Source organism: Dermacentor albipictus, chromosome 7 (genome assembly GCF_038994185.2).
Source record: "Dermacentor albipictus isolate Rhodes 1998 colony chromosome 7, USDA_Dalb.pri_finalv2, whole genome shotgun sequence".
Lineage (NCBI taxonomy): Eukaryota > Metazoa > Arthropoda > Arachnida > Ixodida > Ixodidae > Dermacentor > Dermacentor albipictus.
In genome coordinates, this window is record NC_091827.1 from 48,893,357 (window position 1) to 48,910,433 (window position 17,077).

Below are 17,077 nucleotides of genomic sequence, written 5' to 3' on the forward strand. Positions count from 1 at the left end.
GATGCACCATAAGACGATGTGACCAAATGCATGTTGCTCACTCTTGTATGTGTTACGCTATTCTTGTATTTTTCCTAAGTAGTTAATTAGTCAAGAAAATTAGCCATTCTGAAGGAACAAAGTTAGGCGAAAAATTCCAATTAGAAAGTTCTAGAGCACTTTGTAAAACGTCCGATTAGGCCATTTCTAACTTTCTATCTATTAAGTGTTATTGTTTTTCAGCTTACTGCGGATGCCCGCGAAATACAAAAAATATCACCTGACATACCCGCTTGCGCGCCGTGCTTGCAGCGCTCTCAAACGAGCATACCATCGAGCAGGGTGTGCTGCCGCTTAAAAGGCGACAGGGCAGTGACGAAGGCGTTGGCTGAGGTATTATAATTGACGCCAGCGACGTGCTTCCCTCGCTGCGGTTCATGATGGCGATAAGCAGACGAGTGTTCACACCGGTTAAATGGTATGTTTTCGTTTGTGCGCGGAAGGCTTAGGAGCAGTGCAATCACGACTCGCAGGCCGGCATGTCATGTGGTGCTTTTTGTATTTCGCGAGCATACGCAGTAAGCTGAAAAACACTAATGCTTAACACATAGAAAGACAGAAACGGTTTATTCGTACGTGTTGCCAACTGCTCTGCAACTTGCTAATTGGAATTTTTTTCCTAACTTCCTTGCTTCAGAAGTTGGTTAATTATCCTTGACTAATTAGCTAATTAAGCAAAACACAGAAATAGCGCGACACGCTACATACCAAAGGGAGCAACATGCATTTAGTCGCGTCGTCATAGAATGCATAGAGTTTACACTCGGCCTAAAGTTAGCAGGAAGAAACACCCTGCATATATATATATATATATATATATATATATATATATATATATATATATATATATATATATATATATATATGCAGTTTGAGAAGACAAACGTCTCTACTAGCAGTGACAAACAACCGATGATTGGACGCATCCTGCATTTCCATCGGCGTCCATTATAAGGGGGCAGTGCCCTGGCTGTGTGTTAGGAAACGGCATTGCATGCCTCCATGTTAAATATGGTCAAGGTGGCGGAGAACGTTAACAAAATTCAAGTCTGGGGTTTGACGTGCCAGATCCACGCTTTGATTATGAGCCGCACCGTAGTAAGAAACTCCATATTTATTTTCACCATCTGGGGTCCTTTATCCTGCACCGAACGCACAGTACACGGACGTTCTTGCATTTCACCTCCATCGAAATGCAGCCGCCCCGAGCGGCATTAGATCCCAAGCACTCGGGTTATTAGCGCAACACCTCAGGCCACTATGCCACCACGGCGGGTGCGGCGGATAAAGGAGTGAACATCGTTTTTACAGAGTGCGTATCGCTTAGATGTTACCCGTTAGCACGCACAGAACGAAACGAAAAGCTTGGCTGATATGTATGTCATCGTGCTCATATTTCACATGGAGGCCACATTCTTTTCTGTGACGTAGACGGGGTGCTGGCGAATGTGTTGGGAATCTGCTCGGCCACCAAGCAGAATCTGCGCTGCTATACGTTCTCGGTGACAAATCGCACAGCGCAGAAGCACACACACAAATGTTTAAAAGAATGGGACGACAGACCGCCTGCAGTTTGCTGTGACGTCGAAATAAGAAGCACAAACAGCGACGTTTCTGTACTTTTCTGGTCAATAGTTCAGTTCGCATGGTTGCGGCACGCATTACTTTTTTTTAAAATCCAAACGACGAAAACTGTGCGCGCACAAATTAGCACGGCGTTTGCGACGTTTGAATTTGGCGCCTTTTCCCGCGCACTCCATTAGCTCCGGCCGGTGCACCGCGTTACTGCGCCAAAGAAAGTAGTTCATCAAAGAAGTGAAGCAAAAAACTTTCATACACATGCAAAGCGCAACAATTGTTCTGTAATAACATGACATCACAGAATTTGTTATCAAATAGTACAATTTATGATAATATAAGCGTGTATTTGTATGAGTGTACATGTATGATTGCGCGTTTGCGGTGTTGATGCTTGGAGCATTCCGGCGAGTTCGTGTACGCTGTTCGCTTGAAAGCTTCCTGCTTTTCTGCGTTCTTTGTGTGCTTCGCTGTGACATCTTTGGAATATTCCTGCGTGTTGCTCGCTTTTTATGGGCTTGTTGCCTCGAAGATCGCCATGATCGCCTCCGACTCAGCGTCATCAAAGGTGAGTTGATGTTTCGAATTCCCCTTGTTCGTCCATTGCGAAGCGGTGTACGGGAGCCCGGAAATGAGTTCAGCGCCTGTGCGTGTTTTCCGCGGGCCTCTTTTCTAGTTTTCATTCCTAGCACTATCCTTCCGTTGCGAGAATTGGTTGTACAGCACTAGATTTGTGATATATAACGTGGAGCTTTGTCCTGGTTTAACTTTACTCTCCGCTTGTGGTGACGTAAGGGGTAGTTCTGAACTTAGTGTCACACATTACTTCCCCCCTCTTCTTTGGCTTCTGGATTGGATTGGCGCGGCTCGCTACGTGCTTGCGCGCGCTTTTCCGAGCGCAGATTGGTGTGCGCCTGGTTTCTGCACTAGGCTGTTATGCGATCGCTTTTTCGAGCGCAGATTGATGTGAGCCTGGTTTCTGCACTAGGCTTTTGCACGATCGCCTGCTTTTTGCACTGGGCTTTCAAAAGGCGAAGTGAGCGTCGCTTACTGCAGGCGGCAAGTGATTTGGCTCACGTACTGCGTGAGCAAAAACATAGGCACGTGGCTCAAGAAGGAGATGACCGGCGACTTGCTTAATCTGTCAGACCATGTCATCGCCGACTGGAGGAACTACGCTCGTGAGGTCGTGCGGGACGAGCTGCTGGCGCGACCCCCACTCGGTGGCCCCGGTAGGATTGTGCAAATTGATGAATGCCTCCTTCGCGGCAAGCGTAAATACAATCGAGGCCGCCTGATGACGGGCGACAACGTTCCGCCGAGCCGCCAAAATTACGGCGGCATTGCAGATCGTGGACCATGGGTATTCGGCATGATCTGCGTGACCACCGGGGAGCTCCGACTATTCAAGGTCGACCGACGAGACGCGGCGACGCTAGGCCCCATTATTGCAGCCAACGTTGAACCGGGAACCATCATCCACAGTGATGAATGGGCCGCATACAACTGCATCCCGAACTTAGTGGGGACTAACGGAGCAAGACTGAATTAGCAATGGGAGGCTGTTAACCGCAGCATGAACTTTGTAGACCCAATCACGGGCGCTCACACCCAGAAAATCGAAAGCTACTGGCAGAAGGTGAAGCGCCACCTCGTCTCCGCCGGCTACAGGGTGACTCCACAGCTTCTCGAGTCGCACCTGATATGGCTATGGTGGGCATCGATTAATGGGCACATGCGCTGCAAGGACTCGTTTCTGCGTTTATTAGAAGCGATCGCACGGCGCTACCCAGTGTGACATAGTAAGGGAAAATAAAGCGCACTTTTCTGACCCTTTGCTTTTGTATGAATGTTTCCCGGCATTGCTGCGCGCTTCCATACACGGTACGCCCGCGGCGCAGCACTTCCGCAGTAAGCGACGCTCACTTCGCCTTTTGAAAGCCCAATGCCAAAAGCAGGCGATCGTGCAAAAGCCTAGTGCAGAAACCAGGCTCACATCAATCTGCGCTCGATAAAGCGATCGCATAACAGCCTAGTGCAGAAACCAGGCGCACACCAATCTGCGCTCGGAAAAGCGCGCGCAAGCACGTAGCGAGCCGCGCCAATCCAATCCAGAAGCCAAAGAAGAGGGGGGAAGTAATGTGTGACACTAAGTTCAGAACTACCACGTAAGGCAGCTATGTGGTGCCAGCTAAAACAGGGCTGTTGTACGCCATGATTTCTGATACGGTGTTCGAGCACCGATTGAGTTAGCCTTATTAATGAGCGCATAACAATGCGACCTGAAACCATCCGATCTGTACTGTAATCGAAGATATTTCGTTTGCGCCACGCTAGTACAAGGCGTGTGAGTGAGCTGTAGCAACAAAGGGAGGGGGGGGGGGGGGGGTGGCGGTGGGATCAGCGAAAATGTATTGTGTTGCGCTGTTGCCTTCAGGATCGAGTGACACCGCGGTGTTTCAACGCCACTATCTGTCACGCCGTGCGGCCGACGTTCGCGCGACCGGAAAACACAGAGGAGGCTGTCTCGCAATAATAAAAAATTTCAAGTGTGTACACGCGATTCTATGCGATACGTGACATACAATAGGGGTGATGCCACAGAGTGCTGCGAAATCACCGAGTTATACGCCTTGCCAACCGCGTGTGTTATGTTTTCCACCTGTTAGCGCGCATTCAACTTTCTTTTATTATCTTCTCCGTTCGGTGCCATCGAGCGCTTCGCCCAAACGGCTTCGCGTAGGTGCTCTGCATTCACGGAAAGGCAGATTTCATGGCACTCCAGGTCCTACTTTACTGGGATAGAACATTAAAAAAATGTAACAGCGTGAAATTTCAGCTTTTCGCACTTTAGTAACTGATTGATGTAACAAAGTTTTAAAATCAGTAAAGGAACGAGATAAATGCCTGGCATATCTGCCTTGTCGTCCCACTGTGTTTCGAGGCGGCATGTATATGTTATCGGCAACATAAACATCAATAATTAGCATTGTTTCTTGTGACCATAGAAGTAGCTAGTTATGTCGAAAAGCCATTTTTGCTTTGAATCCGAGCACTACACAGTGAGCAGATTGAAAGGGGAGCGCATCGTTGTGAACTAAATGACGACGCTTTGCCACAAGCTTGGAATAATGTTTTTTGTCGAAAGAGCAGGTCTGTGAAATTCTTTCTTTGAGTGTAAGCAAAACTTCAGTAGCATCAGGTAGACGGGGAGTAAAAGAATGTAACACTGGGGCCTTATATGAAGGAGCTGCCTTTAATATGTGGCCATAACAGTTAAGTAGATGCGTGGAAATAATTGTTAATATAAGTAGAGGAATGTGAAATAAATTATTTGACAAGCTCACACTGCCATTGGCAAGAGCAGCCACACTTTCGTGTATTCGATGACTAGTCATTTGTATCCGTCCATTTATGTCAGCCTAATGGTCCATGTAGCTCTTTTGATTGTCGCTTTTGCTGCATCGTGGCTTCACGTTTTAATACTGACATCTTTTTTCAGATTCAAAGTGAGCTGGGAGACGCCCCAGCTGGCACGCTAAAGGTGAATTCTTTGGTCATCCATTCTGTAGCGTCACCATGATCAAATACAGTGATGCCGTGAAAATGTATTGCAAGAAGCAGGAAAAAAAACATTGCTGATGCAACTGCAAGGCATTTGCTCCAGTGATCAATTGGTGCAGAGTGCCTTCATTAGGAGACATGGTGCCTTTAAGCACTCAGCTGAAAGACTTAACTGCACCGGGACTGGGAGTGAATTCAGTGTCACTTGTGAACATATAGTGAATTCAGTGTCACTTGTGAACACCCTTCGAGAAAGTTGGCTGAAGAACGAGCAATGATCGGGGCTTTCTGCATTTCAAGGGCCAAATTCCAAAAAGATTGATGCCGAGCTGGATGGTGCGAAGTGCCGGTCACCACATGCTCTATCTTGGCATTACGTCTTGTTAAGATACAGAAATTGCATCACTGCTCATAAATTGGAAATTGGAAGGTTGAGGGGAAGTGGAAGGGCTCCCCTCTGGAGCAGCCAGTGCATGCCCTTTGCTATACTTATAATCCTACCTTAATGAGAACTAGTGATGCATGTTAACCTATTACGCAGCCAAGTGCATTCCTTGTTTTGTATTAAGGGGACACTAATGACACCCTAAATGAATTTTAAATAAAGCATCGCCTTAAATAACTACTTCTGTAAATTTCTTGGTAGTTGCTTGATTATTAGAGAAAATAAAGCTCAAAGTTTAATTTTCTGAGTATCGCCCCAAAATCTTCGTGCTGACACCTCATTGTCACATCATGGATTCCAAGTATTTTTTCATACTTTGGTTGTATTGGTTCTGTAAATGTTCCTGACGCTTTTTATTTGGGTTTTTGGAATATGATGAAGAACATCTTTATTTGTAAAAAAAATTGCTACACCTGAACAGACGTCATCTAAATCCATGACGTCACAGCAAGCGGGTGTGGTAACTTCAAGGCAGCACTGCCACCAATCTTTCCTCTTGCTGCTTTTACAGTTTACTCGGCCTCTTGTCACGGTATGAGTGAATCTCTTGAATTGTAGGAAGGTCATGTACAGATACATCTAAAATAATTTTTCTCTATAGTGCTTTCATGCCGTAGTTGCTTAGGCGTGTTGGCACAGCTCCGCTAAGCACGAGGTCACAGGATCAAACAACCGCATTTTGATGGAGGGTAAATACAAAACTGCCCAGGTACCTTGCAGCCTAATTTAGTAAAAAGTAGTCCAGAGTTCCCCACTATGGCGTGCCTAAACATCAGATTGTCATTTTGGCACTTAAAATGCCAGAATTTAATTAATTTATATTTCTTTAGTGCTCCTTTAAGCTGTAGAATTCATGATCTCTGCAAAAACTCATGCTCAAAGTATTCTCCATAAAGATTAAATAAACAGTAGATATAAGTGTCTATTTATATATTGAATTGTGGTGATACGTGATGACTATTAGAACGGTGGTACAACAAGACAGGCAGAATTGTAATACAATGTGTGATGGCACGATGATGCACATCGAGGAAATGACCGAGTCTCCCTAGAAGTCCCTGACATGGACATCAACTGACTGTCCACAAACTTCTGAGTTCACTCCGTGATCTTGTGCAGCCTGTGCTTTGCGAGTCGATTAATTTAATTGAGGTGGTGGTTGGCACATACTGTCCTTGCAACTTATGTACATTTCATACAGTGGAGTGGAATCCTCACACATTACATCTGGAGCACAGCAAGTGAACATGATGTGTAGTGGTAATCTTAGTAATGATCGACAATCATGTCCCTCTTCGAGCTCCTAATGCTGCTTGACAACACAAGCAGCAGCAGTTGCCCAAGATAGCGGGAAAGAGATTCATTGAAAAGTGGCATATGCCCAGGGTCGCATAACCAGTCACCCAAGCTGTTCTGACGGTTGATTTTGAACTCTTCCCTCAACATAGCAGCCCAATCTCCCCATTAGACCATGGGCTACCTGTTGACACAAATGGATGGGAAAATAGAGACCTGAAAATATGAAGTATCCTAAGAATGGTAATCACAATAAATAGTACTAGATGTGCATTAGCTCAAGCTCTTGGGCCAGTTGGTGCATGATGAACTTAAAAAGGGAGGTACCAGCAAAACAAAGGACGCGCACACACGGAAGAGGCGTTAGACAGGGAGTCCGTGTCTAATGCCGTTTCCTTGTGTGCGTGTCATTTGTGTTTCACTGGTACTCCCCTTTTTCAAGTACTAGATGTTTGGATACTTTGGTTTATTATTCTTGTTTGTGCTGGATTGTTCTTCTGAAACGTGGCATCCGGACAGCATAAGAAGCTTGTAAGAAGTCCAGTTTAGCATTCTAGATTTGCAACAGGTACTTTTTTAATTTATTTGCAGTAGGACTGTTGTGTGAATGTGCTTGAAAGGCTTAAAACTGTTTTGCTAACATTTACTTAAACGTGCAGGTTCACATAGGTTGAAGGAGTGCACATTGAGAAGGTTATCCTGGCACAGCTTACCATGGCCTGCCATGGTGGACCAGGAAAGTTTGCAAGGGCCTTGCTTCACCATGTGTTCACAGAGGAGGAGCTCATGGGCCATTTGGCCTTTGGAAATAACACCAAGGGGCAAAAAGGGCTCTTGACCCCACCAGGGTCAGTGCTGTTATAGGCAAGTACCATATATCCTTTCTGGTTGCATTTTTACATTCACATTTTTTTCTAAAATTATGAACTTGCCATTGGCATAACAAACGACTTTCAAGTAGCCCGTGTGTGCAGTTGTGTGCTACGATAGCCTACTATTTGGAATGACTGTTCATATGATCATAACTGCGTAATGCCGCCATACACAAATGCTTCTAAAATTTAAAAGCTGCCTTCACTGCTGAAAGTTTTTAGTGGCTCCACCACATAACATGAGCTGCATTGGCGCATTAGCAGTGCTACATGGCTGTCATTGCAAGGAATAGTTGTCTGTGAAGCACGCTCCAAATCTATTGGCATGGACGACATGTTTAATTAGCCTGAAAGTGTTATTCTAATACACGAATTTCGGAGAAGCTATGCTCAAGCGTGGTTACTGCTCAGCTCGAGCAGGAGCACGTTCACCAAATTGCAGAAATCAAAACAGCTCTCCAGGTTCTGAGATGTGAAACAGTAGATTCACCAATTTTAACAGACCACATCGAATTAAGGTTGCTCCTATCTTGAAGGAGGTCCATGTGAAAGCAGACAGCAGCCTTTTAGCAGAGGGAACCTGAGTGGTGTGGCAATTTTCTTTTGGTTGTTTCAATCAAAGAAACAACATGGACAGAGTTGCAAGCATTGCTGTCAACAGTACTACGTTTAGTGGGCGCTTACTCATTCTAAGCACTTAACCTATGACTCGTATTTATTAATGCACACTTTATCACTTTGTATTCTAAGATATGAAAAAAAATATTTATGTGGCTTTTCCCCATATACTTCAATAAATTGAAAATAGGCTCTTGGGGCCTAATGTATAAAGCTTCTTACAGTCCATCAGACATGTCCACTACTCCCATTCTGAAATTGTTAGAATTGATTCCTGCTTCCTTACTTCACCTACCTGTTAACAGGGTTATTATTAACCATTGCCAAGTAGATTATGGGCTTAAAATAATCAAAAAGATGAATGGGCTTTTCTGTCGCTCTTGTTTAGCCCGTTGAGGGTCACATTTTGGGGAGAAATATGCCTCTCTAATTTAGGAGTTAATATTTTTTGTGGTTTGCAAATGCTCAAAACTTTCGAATTGAATAGTGTCCTATTCAATTTAGTCTTTGAATGGTCACTATTTGTAAATGTGAGTATTCTAATATTTCGAAACACCAATAAAACATGAAATTTGAGCCAAAGTACGGTAAATTTTCACGTCCAATAACATAGTATAGACATAAAACGTAAGAACTTGTAAGAATAGCAGACCAGGCTACATTACTTAAGTAGCTGTACTTTAGAGGCTGTACAGCAATCATTTATGCTTACTGAAGAGTCCTGTGCATGTGAAGAAACCTTTTGCTGCTCCATTTGTGCTTTTAATAAACAGCTCTTCATAACATAACAATGACAGAAACTTGCAAACATTAATAATACTAGGTTGTGAGCCTCATCTTACATTAATTGTGATATCAGCTGTTCATTATTCAGAAGCTATCCATTATTTGATTTGCTTCTAGCATTATTCGGTTCAGCCTCGAAAATCACTTTTCGTGCACTCTTAATATTTTTATTGCAGATTTAAGTTCTTCAGAGTGACGTTCCGAGAAAATGAAGTGGTAAATAATATTTTTAAATAACGATGAAGTGGCAATACCATTTCAGTATTTGCAGTTTTAGATGTTTTATTTTTTATGCAGGATAAAGCAGCATAATTTTTTTGTGTAATGAAACTTACAAAAACTTGTGGGAGCACTCCCAAATTACTGCAATGACAGACACCAAAGAGCTAAGTGAAAATCAGTTTTGGAGAAACCCATGGAGCGACAGCACTTAAAGAATATTTTCTAGAAGCCTCAGAAGGTTGCAGCACCTCCAGTGGGATGCTAGGCAACACTTTGTTCTGAAACGGCAAATTTTTTCAGAACGTTCCGTCACAGCCACAGATGTACGGCAGTAAACCCTAAAAGGGTTAAAGAAGTCAGTCCTATGGCATATGGCTCTTAAAAGACAGCATTTCTTCGTATCTGTCACATTCTGCATGTTTCGTGCTAAGCAGCTTGGTGCACAACTACATGGAATCCTCATTATAACAGTAATTCAATCGTTGAGGCAGAAAACATACTTTGCTGTAAGCAGTGTCTTCTTTAATGTAGAAAGTCCTAAGTCATTGTAAGGCGAGAAGTACATTCCGATTGCATGTGAACTCAGGAAACCTAACTTCAAATGAAGCTACACTCAATTGTAGTGACATGACAGTATTGTATTTGGAGCATGGAAAAGCACAGTTAAATGCTGCACATTTTAATTATGAAAGTTACAAGAAATAATTTAATTGTCAGTTCAGGTTTATTTATGAACAACATGAATTTTTTTCACCATTTTGTTTCTCAGCAAGCAAAGTTCATATCTTCGACATTGAGGATATTCGTAAAGTTATTTTGCTACAGTGTTTTGTTCCTCTTTGCCCTTTCCTGCATTTGACACTTAGTTGAGTCCTGTGCCACACAGAATCAATTTAAATGGTCATGCTGCAAAGCTGTACCCGTGGAAAGTTGGAATTAAGCTACACAAATACATAAATCAATTTCATTATAAGAAGGGCATATTGCATGCCATTCTTTTGCATGCAGAAGTTGCTTTTTAAAACTTGTTCTGGCTTCTTGTTGTTGCAGGCTTCACGTGTCACAAGTTTCCTGGTACCAACATGCCCTATGTAAAGAACTCTGGCCTCGCTTCTCGCATGGGACCAATAGCCTCTCAAGAGCCCAAGTTGGACAGCTCAAACCAAAACACAAGTGTTGTGCTTTTGTAACTCTCGACATTTTTATGTTTTATGTTCGTTTCCTGAAGGGCTCAATTTGGATTTCTCAAATGAGCATACAAATGTTGTGCCTTTCTATGCCTTGACATTTTTATGTTAATTTTATTTATGCTAATTATGCAAGTCCCCTGAGAAGCCCACATTGGATTGCTTAATCCAGAATACAAGTGCTGTGCTTTGTTATAGTTCACTACATTTTTATGTTAGTTTTTGATCTGGTTCCAGTAAGGATAGTGTTTCCTTATTAATATATTTTTTAAGTATCTTAAGTCATTTCATGCCAAACCACCCAATTTTGTCAAGAACTGTTCCACTATGGCAAAGCATTTCAAGTTTGCTTGATTTTGAGTAGGTACAATAAGAAAATTTTTGAGAAAATTTGCTTTCATACATACACTTGAGTCATTCCAGGGCAACCAACCAGCGTTTTTTTGACCATCACAGATATAGTTGAAACTCCGAACTCTTGCTCCCCATTTATTTTCCTTCGCAAAAATTTTTTTGAATTTTGGCAAAAATTTATTGTTCTTGCCCAGCTAAGCTAGAAGGCACTGATACACGTTTCTTTTGAAAGGGAAATTGTATGATCCAGATATTCAGATGATGTTCATGTCAAGAGACAAGTGGTGTGACTGCCAAAATTTGCAAAGTTTGAATTTTCTTCTAATGTAGGGAAATACAGAAGGCACAAAATAAATATAAAATCAGACTGGTTGACTTGGGATAGCTGCAAAATATTTCAAGCCTTGTAGGTTCAGTTGATCAGCTAAAAAAACTGAAAGTTCCAATTTTTTGCAAGAAGCTTCGTGTTGAAGGTAAAAAATTAGCTTTGGAGGTTGGCACAAAAGTATGTCGCCCATCGTTACACAGCCCTACATGTCTGCTATGCATGTGACAAGTAACAAAAAGGTATTCTTTAAGTGCAATAAATTATTTTCTCTAATGTTCATTTGTGGATCACACATACAGCATAAATATAGCATAAATATATGAAGCTATGTCAGCTAGCAAGGAAAGATTGTTAATATAATTAGCCACAAAAACTACTCAACAAACTGACTGCCTTTTTTATCATTGCGAAGGCAGGTGACGTCAAGCGCTACAGCTGCAGTCTCAACTTGTATTTTTTTAACATGAATGCAAAAAGTTGTCGCCAGTGGTGTCTGACCACATCAGACTGAACAAGGCAAATATGACTTTTATAGGTGAACACGTTCTGGCTCTGAAACAGTGGTAGCAAACAACACCACAAGAATTTGTTCACACTTATGTAGGTTTTCAGTCTTAATTATGAAGGTGTTTTCTACTTGCATCATCATTGGGCTCCAGGGAGCAGGGCACGAAGTGTCCTGCTCCCTCTGTGTTGCATTGCAGTGCGACATGCCCTTTAAAATGCTTTGTATGAACAATATCAGCGCTCTTCCTGGATTTACTGTCAACATAATAGCCGATATTTCTTTTTGTAAACTGCATGAAAGATATCTTTTAACACTGCAGGATTCCCTCACATATTAATACGTACGAGGTCTGTTAGAAAAGTATTTGACTTTTTTTTGCAGACACCTGATGAATATGAAACAAGCGCGTTTTCATCAGCCACCCTTGAACCTTTTCGCGCATGCACGAATTTTTTCCCGCCTGCCAATAGCGTGAATTGCTGGGACGCAGCATTTGAATGAGGTAGTACACAGCGCTCTCGTCGTTTTTTTATTGCAAGGAAAATGGCGGAGCGACTGGAGCAGTGCTACTGCGTCAAATTTTGCCAGAAACTGGGCGACAGCCACGTGGAAACCATTCGGAAGATTCAGGCTGCTTTCGGTGACTGCGCTATGAGCAGCACACAGATTAAGGAGTGGTACAACCAGTTTAAAGACGACCACGCATCGGTGGCGAGCGAGCCACTCTCCAGTCGGCCATCAATATGCCGAAATGACCAGGTCATTGCCTAAGTGAACCCTGTGGTGATGCGGGACCGTCGTGTGACTATCCAAGAAATTGTGGAAGAGGTGGGCATCAGCACATTTTATCCACATTCCATTATCACCGAAGATTTGGCCATGAAGAGATTTGCCCCGAAATTCCTTCCCAAGCTGCTCATGGTGGAGCAAAAGCAACTTCGTGTTGAAGTCTCACAGACATGCTGGATTCCACAAACAGTGACCTCAACTTCACGAACACCATAATCACTGGTGACAAGTCTTGGATGTATGTTTATGACCGGGAAACCAAATCCCAGTCATTACAGTGGAAGCATTCCACGTCACCAACCAAAGACCGCTAAGTGCGCATCAACGTTAAAGTGTTGCTGACTGCTTTCTTTGACTCCCGCAGTGTGGTACACCACGGGTACGCACCACAGGGTCAAACAATCACTAAAGACTACTACAGGGATGTCCTCCATGGCCTATGTGATGCTGTGTGGCGCAAGATACCAAAGTTGTCAACAGGAAATTGGCGCATCCATCACGACAATGCTTTTCTCTCACTTGATTCAGACTCTTTTGGCGAAAAACCAGACTCCTGTAGTTCGACAGGCTCCTTACTCTCCTTATATGGCCGCCTGCGGCTTCTGGCTATTTCCCAAAATCAAGAGGCCATTGAAAGAAGCACAATTGCAGACAAGAGAAGACATTATGGCTGCAACGACAGCTGAGCTAAACTCCATTCGGAAAGAGGCCTTCTCGGAATGCTTCTAACAATGGCAGCACCGCTGGGAGAAGTGGCTGGAGTCCCAAGGAGACTACTTTGAGAGTGATTAGGTTTCCAACGCTCCAGTTATCCCAGTTTTTTTTTTCTTCAGCCAAAGGTCGGATACTTTTCTAACAGACCTCGTATTGATATTTTATGTGTAATGGCTGTATGGTTTACCTGGCCCACACCAAACACAAGCCTCGTTGCGTTAGAGCATGTGTCCCTTGGCAATAAAATGCAGACACTAACACCGCTTCTCTGTCATCTGTGTGGAGACGAAGCCAGCTTTGTGGTCTGCATTCCCAGCCGGCAAGCAGTGCGCACATCCGAGAAAAGTCGGTGCTGACAAAATTTCAAAAAAGAATTTCTCGCATTTAAAAATAATGCCTTTTTTAACTTCACACATGCATAGCAGACATGTAGAGCTATCCAATAATGTATCACATACTTTTTGGCCAACCATGAAAGCTGTTTTTTCCTTCAACATGAAGCTTCTTGCAAAAGATTAAAATTTGTTTTTTTTACAGGCGATTTGCTGAACCTTCAAATCTTCACATTTTTTTGCTATACTATGTCACCTGGGCTACCATTCTGTATTTAATTTCTGTCCTGTGAATTTTCGTTACGAAAAAAAAAACTAACGGATTGCAATTTGACTCATTCTTGCCGGTGCCGAAAGCAATTGAAGTATTCAAATATTTAAAAAATTGGCTATTTTGGCAGTTGCATCACTTCATCGTATTTCCACGCACACCATTTGAAGGCCTCGATCAATACAATGTGCATTTGAAGAAGAATGTTGATTGATGTCCTCTAGCTCAGCTGAGCAGGAAAACTAAACTGTCACCAAAGTGCTACAAAATATCTGGCAAAAATAAATAAAAGTGGGTAACGAGTTTTGAACTCTAGTAAACATATAGTAATGTTTCAGCTATATGTGTGCTGTCAAAAAAACGCTGGTCGATTCGGCATGGAATTGCACACCTGCAAGTGCATCTGTGCCATTGTCAGAGTTCAATAAAAACTGCATTTGACATAACTTTATAAAAATAACTTATTGCTTTCTAAAATACATGAGTAAAATTAATAGGTATAAGTCGGCTTAAATTTAAAATGCAACGAAAGATCTCTGGTAATGGCATGATGTGCCTTTCATGTTTGCATGAAACCATATCTTTTTCTGAATTCTTTCGTTATTTTTTTGTGGCAGTGAATAAACTTGTAATGGAACTCTCACCACGAGTAACTTTGATTCCAGCACATCACTAATAGCTGTTTTTTTTTTCCATATAAAAATCTGAAGTAGTTAATATGAATGTCGCTTGATATGGAATGACCTGCGCAGGAACGTTATCATGGCAAAAAACACAACTGGATCATGCAACAGCAATGCAGCATAATAAATTGCTCCCATCAGCATCACTTATTGTGATTGCCATGTTTCAGAAGTATGTAACGTTTACCGAAATTGGCACATACCATTCAAGCAACAAATAAGGATTGTACAGTGATCCTTTTTCAGTTTTACAGATCTTTAAGTTGTCTGTGCCAGGTAGCATAATTTTTTTTCTTGAGCTGGATTATTCAGAGGTGGACATTACTAGCACAAGAAATGGAAACATTAAACTGATTCTCATAAATTTATTAATTCCCTTATCACATCACGGCACATATTTCAGTTTGCAAATTGTAGCCAGTGATTTTGAAAGACATATTCACTTGAAATTAATTTCCAGGATGACACCAGTTGCGAAATTTTTCCATAAATGTGAGAAATACATGGGCATTCCGGTTACTTTTGTGCTTCAATGCATAACAGTGCGTTCTGTTAAAAAAAAGTAAGTGCTACAGCAGTGCATTTCTACAGCCAGTTTAATGCCATGTGTCTCGTTACTGGTGTCATTCTGGAAGTTCGTTCTAAGTGCATACACCTTGTAAAATTACCGTCTACAATTTGAAAAGCTTTATTAGGAACTGAGTTTTTCTTAATCAGCTGACTATGGTGTCTTGATTTCTCATGCAAATAATGTTTGGCACTCTGTATCTAGAATTATGTTAGCTGCAACAGTCCGTGTTTAATAAATTCCATGAAACTTAAAGATAACCACCCTGCATATCAGGTCTCAGTTGAGTGCTGTGGGCTCAAGCAAATCGTGCCGTGGTAATAGTACCACTGGCTCCCAAATAGAGAAAGCAAGTGCCTTTTTTGAGTGCTCTTAATAAGTCATGTCAGTCTGCTTCTACATTTAATTTAGGTACTTATTTTTAAAAATTTATTTCTTTTGAGAAATGTGTTTTACTTGAGGGCCACACAGACTACATCTTCAGTATTCTGTTTTGTTATGGTGTCAAGCTGCAGGAAGTTTGTACTGTGCAATAGTTTTTAAGAAGTTTCTGATGTGCTCAAACTACAAATGGTTGTACATTTACACAGATGTTTGTTTACAAATAAACAGTTCACCTAGAAAAATGGTTTTTGTCTGCATCAGTTCAGCACTCTTAATATTGTGGAGGTCCATCCACTCTGACAATTGAAAAAAGTGGCATAACAGTACTGCTAGCAGTTTTACAATATGGTTTATTACAGGCGATCTGGGAGCATGCTTTTGAGCCCAGGGTGGCAGAGGCCTGTGATACAAAACCCCTGTATTTAAATTTTATCCCTGCCCTCTCACAGCAAACATACCAATGTGACATCAAAGGTAATTATATGCAACATAGCTCAGCAGTATTTTAAGAAAAGTGCAGGTTTAAACTGGTAAATACCCAGTGGGGCATAAAGGGCTTTCAACATAATTTGTGTTGATGTTCAACAGATCTGCAACAATTCTTCCATGGGCTTTCAATATGAATGAACAACACATTTCAACAACACATCAATGGGCTTTCAATTTTGAGACAACACATCTTCAACAATGCTTCAATGGGCTTTCAACATTGACAAACAACACATTTCAACAATACGTCAATGGGCTTTCAAGTTTGAGCTTCGACAATGCTTCAATGGGCTTTCAACATTGACAAACGACACATTTCAACAATACGTCAATTAGCTTTCAATATTGACAGGCAACACATCTTCAACAATGCTTCAATGGGCTTTCAACATTGAAATACAACATAGTTTCAACGATATGCCTATGATCTTTCAAATTGAGAGGCCACAATGATGTTTCGACAGAATGTCGCGGGCCAATTATCAACACTTGTCAACAATTTCCTCAATGCTGTTTCAACAATTCCCCAATGATCTTTCAAGGTCATTTGTTGACGTTGAACAATGATATCTCAATAACCTTTCAACAATTTTTTTTGTAAGGGAAATTGTGGAAGCCACTTCCTTTCCGGCCTCGAGATAATGAGGTTTAAGCCGCCGCCGACGACAATCGGTGAGGTGGCGTGTTCCCTAATCCAAGCAAAGAGCGACGACACGAATATCTCTATGTGGCATTCGGTTGCACGCGGCGATATATATACAAAGTGCATGCCACGATCCCGTCCGTTGTCCGCACGGCATACACATCGGCACATCTGGTGACACTGTCCTGAGGTGGTTAGGGGAGGTTGCAATGTCGCACACCCAAATTGTCTGTCCAGAAAGTACCTTTTGAATTTAGGGTGCGCTCATTTGAAGTTGCGCAATATGTCCGCGTGGTAAACCCGTCTTTCTGATGCGTTCTCCGCCTCACGACGTTGGGCGCCTCGCCTGACTTGCGGCTTGATAAACATGTATTGCCTACATGACGAGTCTGGCGATCTTGAAAGTG

The 17,077-nt window shown here is 42.3% G+C and overlaps 1 protein-coding gene and 1 long non-coding RNA gene across 2 annotated transcripts in view; one reads left to right on the top strand and one right to left on the bottom strand.

Moving 5' to 3' along the window:
* The window catches only part of LOC139047985 (uncharacterized), an 88,211-nt gene that overhangs the window by 12,830 nt on the left and 58,304 nt on the right, over positions 1-17,077 (bottom strand). The gene's annotated exons all lie outside the window — the stretch shown is intronic.
* On the top strand, positions 1,981-15,780 carry LOC139047984 (uncharacterized). The gene is made up of 4 exons (XR_011507404.1): positions 1,981-2,185; positions 5,120-5,161; positions 7,582-7,786; positions 10,471-15,780. It is a non-coding gene; the product is annotated as an uncharacterized lncRNA (long non-coding RNA).